Here is a 13,207-nt window from a genome sequence, read left to right as displayed (position 1 = left end):
AGATTAAAGGCATATTCCACTACCACTGACCTCTCATTAAAAAAAAAGTTTATTTTTATTTTCTGTGGGTGTCAGAGGATGCCTGTGGAGGCCGGAAGAGGATGCTGGATCCCTAGAGTTGTGAGCAGTCGTGAGCCACCTAATTTGGGAACTGGGAACTAAACTTGGGTCCTCTGGAGGAACAGCAAGTGCTCTTACCTGTGTGCCATCTCTCTAGCACATGGCCTTCTGTCTTCATGTGGGTTGAAGGCGTAAGTCACAAACAATGCCACACCAATTCGGGGTTATGATTATTAGGGTGGTATTTATTTAAAGGGGAAAAAATTTACAGATCACTGTCCCAGGCAACAGCCCTCTACGCAACCAGGAAAGGAGTCTAGTAGCAGGCGGAGCAGGAAGTGAAGAGAGCGAGGAGAGGGAAGTGGCGGCTTTTTTAAAGGGAGAGAAACCACGCCCCAGTGGGCTGGTACCTCAGCGGTGATAGGCTGGAGGAGTGGACCTCCCGCAACACCTCCCCCTTTTGTTTAAATAAGAGAGTTCTAAACCTACTATGAAATTATATACAATAAGTACAAATATCCTATTCTAACTAGCTTAGGTCTTGTATAATAAATAACTTGGCCAAGTCATGAGAGAAAGTAACTACATTTATATAGTCTTCAACCCCATCGAAGTTCTGAGAAGGGAAATAATGTTACCTGGGTAATTAGGAAGTTCAGTAAAACAACTTCCAAAACATGCAACAAATTACAGAGACAACTGGCTACCTGGGCAATCACCCAAAGTTACATTAGCATCGTTGAAGCAACCAACTTTGGCTAAGGCCTAACATAACTGACATACCATTTTCTAAGGCAAGCAACTTTTCAAAACTATCTTACCCTGTCTTGGCAGGATATGACAGTCCTGTTTTATCCATTGATGCATGCTCTGTATCTTTGTCAGTTGTTGAGGTATGGGCATTTCTTTGCCCAAACGCCAGTTCTGCCAAAAAGAAAGGCTCCAGGTGGAGTGTCTTTGGTGCTCAACATTCTCTCGGGAATAGAGTGGTGTTGCCAGGAGCAATTGTGTCTCACTACCACAAAACTCTGAGTTAGATTAAAGGCCATTTTCTACAGCTCTTTGAAGAAGTTGAAGATTATCTATCTATACTGAGTATAATCTCTATATATCTAAAGAACCTGATTAGTCTATTATAAATGACAAACTTAGATGACTATTAGTCTATATAATTCTCAATATCTATCTAACTTAAAGACTAAGACAATAAACGACTGTGAAACAAATGAGGACAATGACCTCCAAATATAAACAATGTACAAATATACATTGCAGTAGGTAAATATATATCAATACACAATCATTATATAAGTATCTTAATCAGAGGTAGAAATGTACACTGCAATATGGTAAATATATACAATATATATATATATCAATACAATATATGTCAATACATAAAAAATGTTTTAAACAGAGGTAGAAACATGCATGCGTACAATAGTCAATATAATTTAACTTTGTATCAATATACAAGAATCTATACCAATGTATTTGTCTAAAAACAGTAACTCACAATTACAAATCTATTATCCCATCATCCCTCTTTTTTTTTTTTCAAAATGATCCCTGAGCGTATAAAATTCCTCCCCCAACCCTCAATCGTATACTAATTATAATCAACCCCTAAATGATGTCCCTAAACCCAAGGGCAAGTTTTACTGGGAAAGGGGACGTCGTCCTCTAGAATTACTTCCAGCTGTCATGGGGGCGACATTCTTTCTGGGGGATCCTGTGAAAGTGAAATGATGGTTAAATTTCAAGATCAATGTCTTTTAAAATTGCCAATAGTCTCTGAGTATTTTGTGCAGGTCTGGCCAAAATGTTGTATAAGATGTGCACCATTTCAGCTAACCAAGTTGGAACTGTCTTGTGCAGCTGGTACCAAAAGCAGGTCTTGTAGTAGCGCTATCAGTATCATGACGTCATATCAACCAGGTGGAGTTGTTGTTATGGGGCCCCATCTTCTTCCTGGAAACTTCAAATGTCACTTCAGGAAAAACTCATTGTTCATTATGAAAAACTTAAACATTAATCATATAGACATATATAGACATATATATATTCAATGAAAGACATGATAGATATATTCAATGAAAAGTATGATAGATATGAAGAAAAGCAAAGATGTTTTCTAAACTCATATTTCTTTCTGTCCCATATCATGGCTCTTGACATGAGACAGAAACTCCAGAAACTCTGGGTTTTTCTCTTACTAACAGGCTTGGAATTGGAGAGGGACTGAGCCAGAGTCCAACTTCAAAACCAGCTTTATAAATTTAGAAATATGGTTTAATATTACTTACACAACCCATTCAGTTGTCTTGATATTTCCTATTGGGCAGGTATTTTTCCATCTGTCAGTATCCAAACATCCAGGGTCCCTTGAATTTCTCAAAGATGAGTGTTTTCCTGTGGAGATAAGAACAGAACCCTGCCCCCATTCTATATGTTTTTCTTACCACCTGTATGAATATCATCGTTGTGGATGAGTTGTCATTTCTCCTTTCCAAGAGGTTTCTCCTCTTCAAATCGAAACTTTATTAATTTTGATGGTATCCACAATTTTTCTTCTCCTGTGGAAACAAGAGCAAAACCCCTTCCCCAACGTAGCACATCTCCTGGCTTCCACTGAGAGGTCAGCACATCTTTGAAATAAATCGGTTGATTTAGTTCAGCAGACTTTTCCATTATCCAATGTCTTTCTGCTGCTGTCGTTCCTTTCTCATTAGCGTTAAGAAAATTCAAGGTTAATAAAGCATTATGTAATCTATTTCTGGGGGTATTTTCGGTCCCTTTCTGTTTGTTCAGCATATCCTTTATAGTACGATTTGATCTTTCTATAACTGCCTGACCTGTAGGATTATTTGGTATACCTGTAATGTGTTTTATATTATAATAATCAAAAAAGCGTTTCATTTTCTTAGATACATATGCTGGACCATTATCTGTCTTTATTTGCGCAGGTATACCCATGATAGCCATAACTTCCAATAAATGTGTGATTACTGAATCAGCCTTTTCTGAGCTCAGGGCAGTAGCCCATTGAAAACCCGAATACGTGTCTATGGTGTGGTGTACATATTTTAATTTACCAAATTCCATAAAGTGGAACACATCCATCTGCCAGATTTCATTTCTCTTAGTACCCTTTGGGTTACTCCCTGCAGGCAACGGTGTTTGATTATAGAAAGAACAAGTAGGGCATCTCTTTATAATGTCCTTAGCTTGTTGCCAAGTAATGGAAAATTCTTTCTTTAGGCCTTTACTATTGACATGATGCTTCTTATGAAATTCCGAGGCCTGCAACACACTTCCAATCAATAATTGATCAATCTCAGCATTGCCTTGGGCTAGAGGACCAGGCAGACCTGTATGGGACCGGATGTGTGTTATGTACATCGGACAAAGCCTGTTCCTGATTATGTCTTGTACCTGGATAAACAATGAAGTCAACTCTGTGTCATCTGGTATAAATTCAGCGGTTTCAATATGCAAGATAACTCTTTCTGCATATTGTGAATCTGTAACTATATTAAGAGGTTCTTTAAAATCCCTTAGCACCATAAGAATGGCATATAATTCTGCCTTCTGGACAGAATTATAAGGGCTTTGTTCCACCTTACTCAATTCATCTGACTTGTAACCTGCTTTCCCTGATTTATTTGCATCAGTATAGAACGTACGGGCTCCAGTTATTGGAGCATCACGTACAATTCTAGGAAGAATCCAAGAAGTTCTTTTTATGAGATTAAGTCTATCACTTTTGGGATAGTTGCTATTAATTTCTCCCAAAAAGTTAGCACAAGCTCTTTGCCACGGTTCATTGTCTTCCCATAACTTTTTTATTTCTTCAGTAGTAAAAGGCACTATAATTTCTGCTGGGTCTATACCTGCTAGTTGACGAAGTCTCAGCTTACCTTTTATAATTAATTCAGAGACCTTTTCCACATAAGTTTTTAATTTTTTACTTGGTTTATTAGGTATAAATATCCACTCTAAAATAATATCTTCCCTCTGCATTAGAATCCCTGTAGGAGAAATTCTGGAAGGCAATATGACTAGGATGCAGCTAAGATTTGGGTTCACCCTATCCACATGTGCCTCCTGTAATTTTTCCTCAAACATTGTCAGTTCCTTTTCTGCTTCAGCTGTCAGTTCTCTTGGACTATTCAAATCTTTATCACTTTTGTTTAAATGAACTATTAGATCAGGTGTTATCCCAACAGCTGGCCGTAGACTGGAAATGTCTCCTAACAATCTTTGGAAGTCATTAAGAGTCTTTAACCGGTCTCTCCTAATTTGTGCCTTTTGCGTTTTAATTTTCTCTAACCCTATTCTGTAACCTAGGTAATTAATAGAATTTCCTCTTTGAATCTTTTCAGGGGCAATTTGTAATCCCCACCTAGGCAAGACTTTCTTTACTTCTTCAAACATCCTTTCTAAAGTATCTTTATTTGAATCAGATAATAAGATGTCATCCATGTAATGATAAATGATGGACTTGGGGAATTGTTTACGAATTATTTCCAATGGCTTACTTACAAAATATTGGCACAGTGTAGGACTATTGAGCATACCCTGTGGGAGGACAGTCCATTGATATCTCCTATTAGGCTGAGAATTATTATAAGTAGGCACTGTGAAGGCAAATTTTTCTCTATCCTTTTCTTGTAACGGTATAGTGAAAAAACAATCTTTCAAATCAATAACTATAAGAGGCCATCCTTTTGGTAACAGAGAAGGCAAAGGAATTCCAGATTGTAGTGGGCCCATAGGTTGAATTACTTTGTTGACAGCTCTTAGATCTGTCACCATTCTCCATTTACCAGATTTCTTTTTTACAACAAACACAGGAGAATTCCAAGGGCTGTTTGATTCTTCAATATGGTGAGCATCTAGTTGCTCTTGCACCAGCTGTTCCAATGCCTGTAGTTTATCTTCAGCTAGAGGCCATTGTTTGGTCCATATTGGCTTCTCAGTTAGCCATTTTAAAGGTAGGGCCGTTGGTACCTCTAAAGGTTTGGTATTTGCTGTATGTTCTTGTACAGCCTGAATGGCTGGTGACCTTTTTCCATAATACCTCATCATATCCTTCCCAGAATTATGAGTTCCTGGAAATACAGGAATGTTAATCTGGGTATTCCATTGCTGTAGCAGGTCACGGCCCCATAAATTTATGGCAATATTGGCTATATATGGCCTTAGTCTTCCTATTTGCCCTTCGGGCCCTATGCATTCAACCCATCTTGTGCTTTGTTTTACACGAGATAGGGTTCCAATTCCCAGGAACTGAACATCTACCTCTTGAAGAGGCCAATTCGGATGCCAAGATTCTGGGGTAATGATACTTACATCCGCACCTGTGTCTAATAAGCCTTCAATAAAAGTGCCATTTATACAGACTCTTAGCTTTGGTCTTTGATCATTAATAGAAGTCTGCCAAAATATACGTTTACTCTGTCCTATTGGGTTTTTTGACTCATCCTCCACACGTAATTCTTCATTTAGACCAGTATTACTTTTTACAGCAGAAATTGGAGCTTTTAATTTTCTTGGTGAGGCACGTTCTCCACTGTGACTGGGAATGACTGGGCCACTGTTGGCTTGGGGGCCTGCGAGAGGCCCCCCAAGGAGTTTCCCGATGATATCGGATTGCCCCGTCTGTCTGTTGTTGACCTACATTCATTGGACCAATGCCTGCCTTTACCGCATCTCCTACATATACCTGAAGGCCGAGGTCTCCTATTTTTGTCATTCCCAGAAGAGACATTATTCTTAGAAATTCTTTGCCTGCAATTCCTTTGCAAATGTCCTAATTTACCACAATTAAAACACCTGGCAGTTTGATGTCTCCTCATTGCTTTGGAAATCGCTTCTCCTACCCAAGATTCATCATTATAGCTAAACGTCTCAACATTCATCGTATGCTGAATCCATTCATCCATAGGTGCTGATCTAGACTTTAAAGGCCCAATTATCTTTTTGCATTCTATGTTTGCATTCTCAAAAGCTAGAGATTCAAGAAGTATTCGTCTAGCTTCTGGGTCTGTTACCCCTATGTCCAGAGCCTTAATTAATCTTTGCAAAAAGTCAATAAAGGGTTCTCTCTGTCCCTGCCTAATTCTGGTATATGATTCAACCCTTTTTGCTGGATCTTGTATCCTATTCCAAGCATTTAAAGCTGCTTGGTGACATAGACACACTACTTCATCGTCATAAAGAGCTTGGACCTGTGGATCAGCATATTCTCCTGCACCAAGAATTTGATCTTGGGAAACCTCAATACCTTTTGCTCTTCCTTGCTGTTCCATATGTTTGGATTCTTCTCTGAAATAAATTCCGAACATCAAGGAAGGTCCATTATCTAAAACTGCAGACACTAACTGATGGAAATCATGGGGAGTAGCTCTAGTATTAGAAGCCCAAGTCCTTATCATTTCCTTTACATATGCATTGTGCAAGCCAAAATTAACAACAGCTTGCTTAATTTCTTTCAGATCATTCATTGCTTTTGGCGTCCATCTAGCTTCTCTGACTCCCTTTGAGCCTTTAGAAGTTGATGCTTTTTCAGAATTAAGTATAGGGTATGTCGCTAGAACCCTGGGTAAGCCAGTTCTAATAGCTGGTGGAGGCCTTGTATCCTGTCCTTGTGCCTCCTTACTCTGTTCACCAGCTGCAATAATTTCCCCAATCTTTTCAAATCTTTTTATCATTGTCTCTCTTAAATCCTGAATCTCCTGACCTGTATATATTTCCAGTGATTTCACTGAGGTATCAATTTTTTGGTCCCCATTCTGCACCTGTGATTCCAAAGCTTTAATTTTTTCCTTCAAAGATAACATGTCCGGTGAGTTCAAGACCAGCCTGGTTTACAAGAGCTAGTTCCAGGACAGGCTCCAAAGCCACAGAGAAACCCTGTCTCGAAAAACCAAAAAAAAAAAAAAAAAAAAAAAGATAACATGTCCTCCTTAAACTTTTCTTGTATATCATGTAGATTCCCATCTTGGAGGTACATTCTGTCTGTTACCTTATCAAAACTTTGTGATAAAGTCTGAAGGTCAAATTCAACAGCCTGAACCCTTTCAGGTAACTTTCTAATACCCTTGGATATGGAATCAATTTTGTCTGTCATAGTATCCACTTGTTCAGATAACCTCTGATTTTCAATAATTTTAATCCTGTCAATTAGTTGTTCATTATTAGTTCGTAAAGATTCTATCATTCTTAGGAGTGCCATATTCTTCTGTTCATTATTAGTTTGTAAAGATTCTATCGTTTTTAGAAGTGCCATATTCTTCTGTTCATTATTAGTACGTAAAGATTCAATCGTTCTTAGGAGTGCCATATTCTTCTGTTCGTTATTAGTACGTAAAGATTCAATCGTTCTTAGGAGTGCCATATTCTTCCTTAATGATAGAATATGGAAAAGAAAACTGAAGGCTAGTAACAAGCAAATTAAGGTATCCCCATAATCATATAAACCTTGTATGATGTAATTCATTGTATTAGTAAATATAATTTACTAATCCATTGTATTAGTGAAAACAAAGCAGTAAAATTTGCGTTAGAAACAAAAACTGCAATATTACCTATTATCCAGCAGGTGGCGCTGTTGCAGAGTCGCGGTGAAAACATGGTCCTGTTTCAGTGCCTTAGTAGATGTTAAAAACTGGAAAATGCAAGTTTCTCAACAAAGTAAATGTAATTAAATCAATTCCTGAGACGGAACAAGTCACCCTGAGGGGTTGCAGCTTTCAGCAACCATGTGCTCTGGTTCGTGCCACTCAAGAGCTGTACTTGCAAGGGAGATTTAAAAATGACTCAGAAAAGAGCAAACCACGCGGCCAGAGACTACGCGGGCCTGTGGAGTTTAAATCCACGTGGGGAGTCCAAGGCCGCTGGCGGCTGAGGAAGGGAGGGCTCCCGCCAAGCCGAACTAGAGTCCGCCAAGCCCACGGCCGCCAAGCTGAACGTGCGCCTGCCAAGCTGAACTTGCGCCCGCCAAGCCCGCAGCCGCCAAGCCGAACTTGGGGCCGCCAAGCCGAACTCGCGGCTGCGAGTGGGGAAAGGAGAGGTTCTAAAACCAAACGTTGGGTGCCAAAATGAAGGCGTAAGTCACAAACAATGCCACACCAATTCGGGGTTATGATTATTAGGGTGGTATTTATTTAAAGGGGAAAAAACTTACAGATCACTGTCCCAGGCAACAGCCCTCTACGCAACCAGGAAAGGAGTCTAGTAGCAGGCGGAGCAGGAAGTGAAGAGAGCGAGGAGAGGGAAGTGGCCGCTTTTTTAAAGGGAGAGAAACCACGCCCCAGTGGGCTGGTACCTCAGCGGTGATAGGCTGGAGGAGTGGGAGGACCTCCCGCAACAGTGGGTTCTGGAGATTGGGCTTGTGTTGTCAAGCTTGGATAGCAAGTAGCTTTTTGCTGAGCCATGTCTTCAGCTCCATGGACATGGGTCATATTATGTTGCCTAAACTAATAGACTAACCTCCCTATCCAGTCTTCCTTTCTTTATTTTGAGACAGGGTCTCTCTCTGTCCTGGAACTTACTGTGTAGACCAGGCTGACCTTGAACTTGAACTCATAGAGCTCCACCAGCTTCTGCCTCCTGGGTGCTGGGAATAAAGGTGTGCTCCATCACGCTCGGCAGTCTTCAAGCTTCTCGAGTGGCCGGGACCATGGGTACAAGACACCATTCTCCATGGGTATTCATCTTACCTGCCAACTATCTCATGGAGAAACAGCTTGGTTCCCTGAATATACCCACTAATCCTGCTGTGGTTTATGACACCTGATGGGGAGGACTCCTCCTCCTCCATTTCAGCTTTTTCTGCTGGTACTGCAGCTTTATTTAACTTGTCAGGAGGCTGAGTGAAGCTGGGCTTGCTCTGTAGTCTAAGAGAGCTGCCATATTTGGCATGGCTTGAGTGTCTGCCTGCAGCTCCTTTTTGGGTTTTAACTACACCATGTGTTTTGTTGTCTCAGAGCCAAGCATACCATAGTGGTGCTGGCTAAGACACTTCTCTGTGTGGCCAAAACACTTCTCGCTCTGATGTCCTGGTGTTACATTGTGGTTGTCAGGCAAGAGTTAAGGGTGGGAAGGTGGCCGCCGAAGGGTAAAGGGTCACTTAGGGCAGCTTCCAGGAAATTAATGTGGCTGCTGTGCTCATTTCCTGAATTACGAGTTTTACTTCTTTTCTGCCTTACATAATTTTATTTCACTGAGTTTAAAAACAAAACCAAAAACCTGATCACCTCACTGCATGGCTACAGTGGCTCTTTGTTGATCTGGTCCTGATCCTATGGGGCGTGGCCTTTCCTGGCTTCTCACACTAGTTTCTGCATGCTATTCCAAGAGGCCTGGGCTGCTGTTCAGCAGCTGTTCTATGCTGTGTTTGTCACGCTCCGCTGTGTGCAGCATGCAGCGTGCACTTCTTCCGACTTGACTGATAGCATATTCACACGTAACTTTTCTCTCACATTAACAGCTCAGCCGATCAATAAATCTATTGGTCGTTATGTTGAGCAGACATTGATCAACAGGAAGACGGTGCTGTCTAAAGTTAGCTCAACTTTCAGCCAGATGCTTTCAGCATTTGGTAGCTCCCAGACATAGAACCGTGGAGCCAGCAGCCATGAGAAGGGCACAGTGGCATAGATGGTGCCATCTTGCTTGGCTGTAGCAGGCATCTTTTCAAATTCCTCTGAATTTAAATTGGGCATCAGAGGAAAGTTCTGCCAGTTGCTGTTTTGGGGTACACATGGCACCTTATGGTTAGCTTCAGTCTGGTCTTTGTGTATTTATGATTGGTTATCATCTTTCTTTTCTTTTCCCTTCTTTTTCCTCCTCATCCTCCTTGGCATTTCAATATGACCTTGAACTTGGTATGTAAGTGAGGATGATCTTGAACTTGTGATCCTTCTGTCTCTGCCTCCCAGGTACTGGGATTATAGGCATGTGCTACTAGGCCTACCTAGTGTGTGTGGTGTTGGGGATGGAACCCAGCACCTTGTTTATGTTACCCAGGTGCTTACCGCTGTGTTATCCTCCAGGGCCCAGTGCAGAGGGCACTAGGCTGTATGTATGTCTCTTTCCTGTGCTGGGCTTCATGGTTTTAGACCCAGCACAAGCTTCCATTCTCTGTGGGTATTTCTCTTACCTGCCAACTATCTATGCATCAGTCAAGATCCAATTCAGGACAGACTCCATAGAGTAGTTAAGCCATGAAGGTGGGAAGGAGAGGAGAAATAGTGACGCCATTATTTTCCCAAAGTGGCTGAATTTTTTCTCTTTCTTTTCCTTGCTACCATTTCAACTCAAAACACTTTCTGCCTAATGTCCAGTCTCTGGAGTTCTGTCCTGACATAAGGGGATTCTGGTCTGCTGCTTGTCAGCATATGGGTACTTATTCTTTACACAGAGGCTCTGTAGACCATGCTACCATGCCAGTCCTACTGGCAGCTTATCCATGTGCACCACATGCATGCAATACCTGTAGAGGCCAGAAGAGGGCGTTGGACTCACTGGAGTTGGAGTTAACATGTGTTTGTGAGTCATCTGATGTCGGTGCTAGGAATTGAACCTTGGTCCTTTGTAAGAACAGCAAGTGCTCTTAACTGCTGAGCCATCCTTCCAGCCTCTCTCTCTATTTTTTTGTATTTAAACGTACATTTGTAATGATCTGGACCTGCAGTGTTTCTGCTGCCTGCTGCCACTGGGGATCCTGCAGCATTTTTAATAATCCATTTCAACATTCCTTTGACATTTTCCTTAAAGAGTCCAAGGTCACAGAACCCATCTGCTTCACCAGCCCCTGGAGATGCCCATTTGCACTGCAGGGAGCAGCAAGTTTCCAGGGCAGCTAGCCAGTGAATATGCTGAAAGAGAAGGCAGGCTGAGCAGTTCCTTTCTTCTCTTTGCTTTTCTGTTAGAGGGAAGTCTTCCCTAAGCACCTTCATGAAGGTGAGGGGAATTAGAAACCTGGGGCCTGGAGGTGGTGGCACATGCCTTTGCCTTTAAACCCAGCCCTCAGGAGGCAGAGGGGGTGGGATCTCTTTCTTCAAGGTCAGCCTCCTCTACTGAGAGTTCCAGGGATGCCAGGAGCTACACAGAGAAACCCTATCTCAAAAAAAAAAAGAAAAAAAAGAAAAAGAAAAGAAAAGAAAGAAAGAAAGAAAGAAAGCCAGCCTGGGAATACCATGTGCTGATCCTTGAGATGTGCTTCCAGGACCAAGAGCCTGGAGGAAGCTGGAAACATTGGCTTCAGATGGACTGGAAGAGATGTTCTCACTGTGTCATCAGAGCTGTGCTCCCAGCTCCTAATAATTTTCATTGAATAAAAGCATACCAGTTCATATTAATTTTCTGTTCTCCTCAAAGAAAGCATCAGCAACCCTTCCTCCCCATGACATGCTGGCCATGGCCCCTGTCCGGGGAAGAACTCCTGCAGGAACACCATGTTCCTGGAAAGAGAAATGTGAATGCAGCCAGCTGAAGTGGCTGTCTTCCTCTGTGACTGACCAAGAACCATCTCAGTGCAGTCTCCTTCCTTGGAGCACCAACATGCAAGGATTCAAAAACCTTATCCTGAAGAAACAAAATGTAGGGCAGGAGCTCTTTCCTTAAACTGGCAGGTTCCTTGTCTCTGGAGCTAGTTGTAATCTATACTGGTTACCTCCTGGAATGAATGTTTCATCCACTGCGGGCTCAGGAATGATGGGTAATGGCTCGTGTAGCAGGTACCAGTAGCCAACAGGCATGTCTCATCTGCTTCTGGACCAGGGGACTTGGATATCATTTGTGGCACTCTCTTACTTTCTTTTTAATTTTTTTTTAATATCCTGACCAGTTTCCCCTTCCTCCTCTCCTCCCAGTCCCTCCCCTACCAGCACCCTCCCGTCCCCTCCACCCCCTATGCCCCCACCCCATCTCCTCCTCCATTTCTTTCCAAAAAAGAACAGGCCTCCCATGAATATCAACCAAACATGTTAGGAGTCCCACAGGAGGACCAAACTACACACTGTAACATATATGCAGAATGCCTAGGTCCGTCCCATGCAGGTTCCCTGGTTGTCGGTTCAGTCTCTGTGGGTCCCTATGAGCCCAGATTAGTTGATTCTGTGGGTTTTCTGGTGTCCTTGACCCCTCTGGCTCCTATAATCCTTCCTTCACCTCTTCTGCAAGATTCTCTGAGCTTTGCTCAGAGACCTAGGATAGAACCAAACACGACTGGCAAAAAAAAAAAAAGTGGGGGAGGGCTGAAGAGATGGCTCAGAGATTAAGAACACTGACCACTCTTACAGAGGTCCTGATTTCAATTCCCAGCAACTACCTGGTGGCTCACAACCATTGGTAATGATATCTGGTGCCCTCTTCTGGCCTGCAGGCCACACATGCAGACAGAACACTGTATACATAATAAATAAATAAATCTTTTTTTAAAAAAAAAAAAAGTCAATGAAATGATTCCTAGGTATATTCTGCTATACCCATAGATTAATACGTAACCCAATTATCATCAGAGAGGCTTCATCCCACAACTAAAGGAAACAGATGCAGAGACCCACAGCCCCAAACATTTTAATTGCTTTTCCCTTTATTCATGCATTTATTTTATATTGATGGGTGTTTTGCCTGCATGTATGTGCACCACATGTGTGCAGTGCCTAAGGAGACTAGAAAAGGGTGTTGGATGCCCCAGGGGTTGGAGTTATAAATAGTTGTGTGTTGCTGTGTGGGTGCTAGGGATCCATGTCTTCTGGAAGAGCGACCAGACTTATCTGCTGAGCCTTCTCTCTAGCCACATGTGTGGCTTTCTTAACTATGTTGTCTTATATAGGTCCCAACTGACATGTCCACCCGCCCCTCCCCTGCTGTGGTGGACATGTGACTGTGGGTGAGACAGTTTATGGCAGAAGTGAAGAGGTAGTTTCAGTGCCTGTAGAATACTAGCTTGTTCTAGGCCTGCCCTTGCTCACACCCATGCCACCCAGTGCAGGCTACTCTCAGTGGGTACATCAGGCTGCTCCCACTGAGGACAGCTAGAAGCCTTCATTAGCAACCTCTCCATGGCCCCTTATGGGCCTAGACAGATTCTATCCCAGCCTTCCAGTATAGGCTGCCAGCTCTTGAGTCCAGG

General features: G+C 42.2%; 1 protein-coding gene across 3 annotated transcripts in view; it reads left to right on the top strand.

Annotated features, from left to right (window-relative positions):
• Mroh1 (maestro heat like repeat family member 1) overlaps positions 1-13,207 on the top strand; it is a 78,507-nt gene that overhangs the window by 16,356 nt on the left and 48,944 nt on the right. The gene's annotated exons all lie outside the window — the stretch shown is intronic.

The sequence above is a fragment of the Microtus oregoni genome, unplaced genomic scaffold, assembly GCF_018167655.1.
Source record: "Microtus oregoni isolate MIOR12 unplaced genomic scaffold, Mior012 000022F_ref0000154, whole genome shotgun sequence".
In the NCBI taxonomy this organism is placed as follows: Eukaryota; Metazoa; Chordata; class Mammalia; order Rodentia; family Cricetidae; genus Microtus; species Microtus oregoni.
Note: the sequence above shows the minus strand (reverse complement) of the source record. Positions and strands in the feature narration are given on the sequence as shown.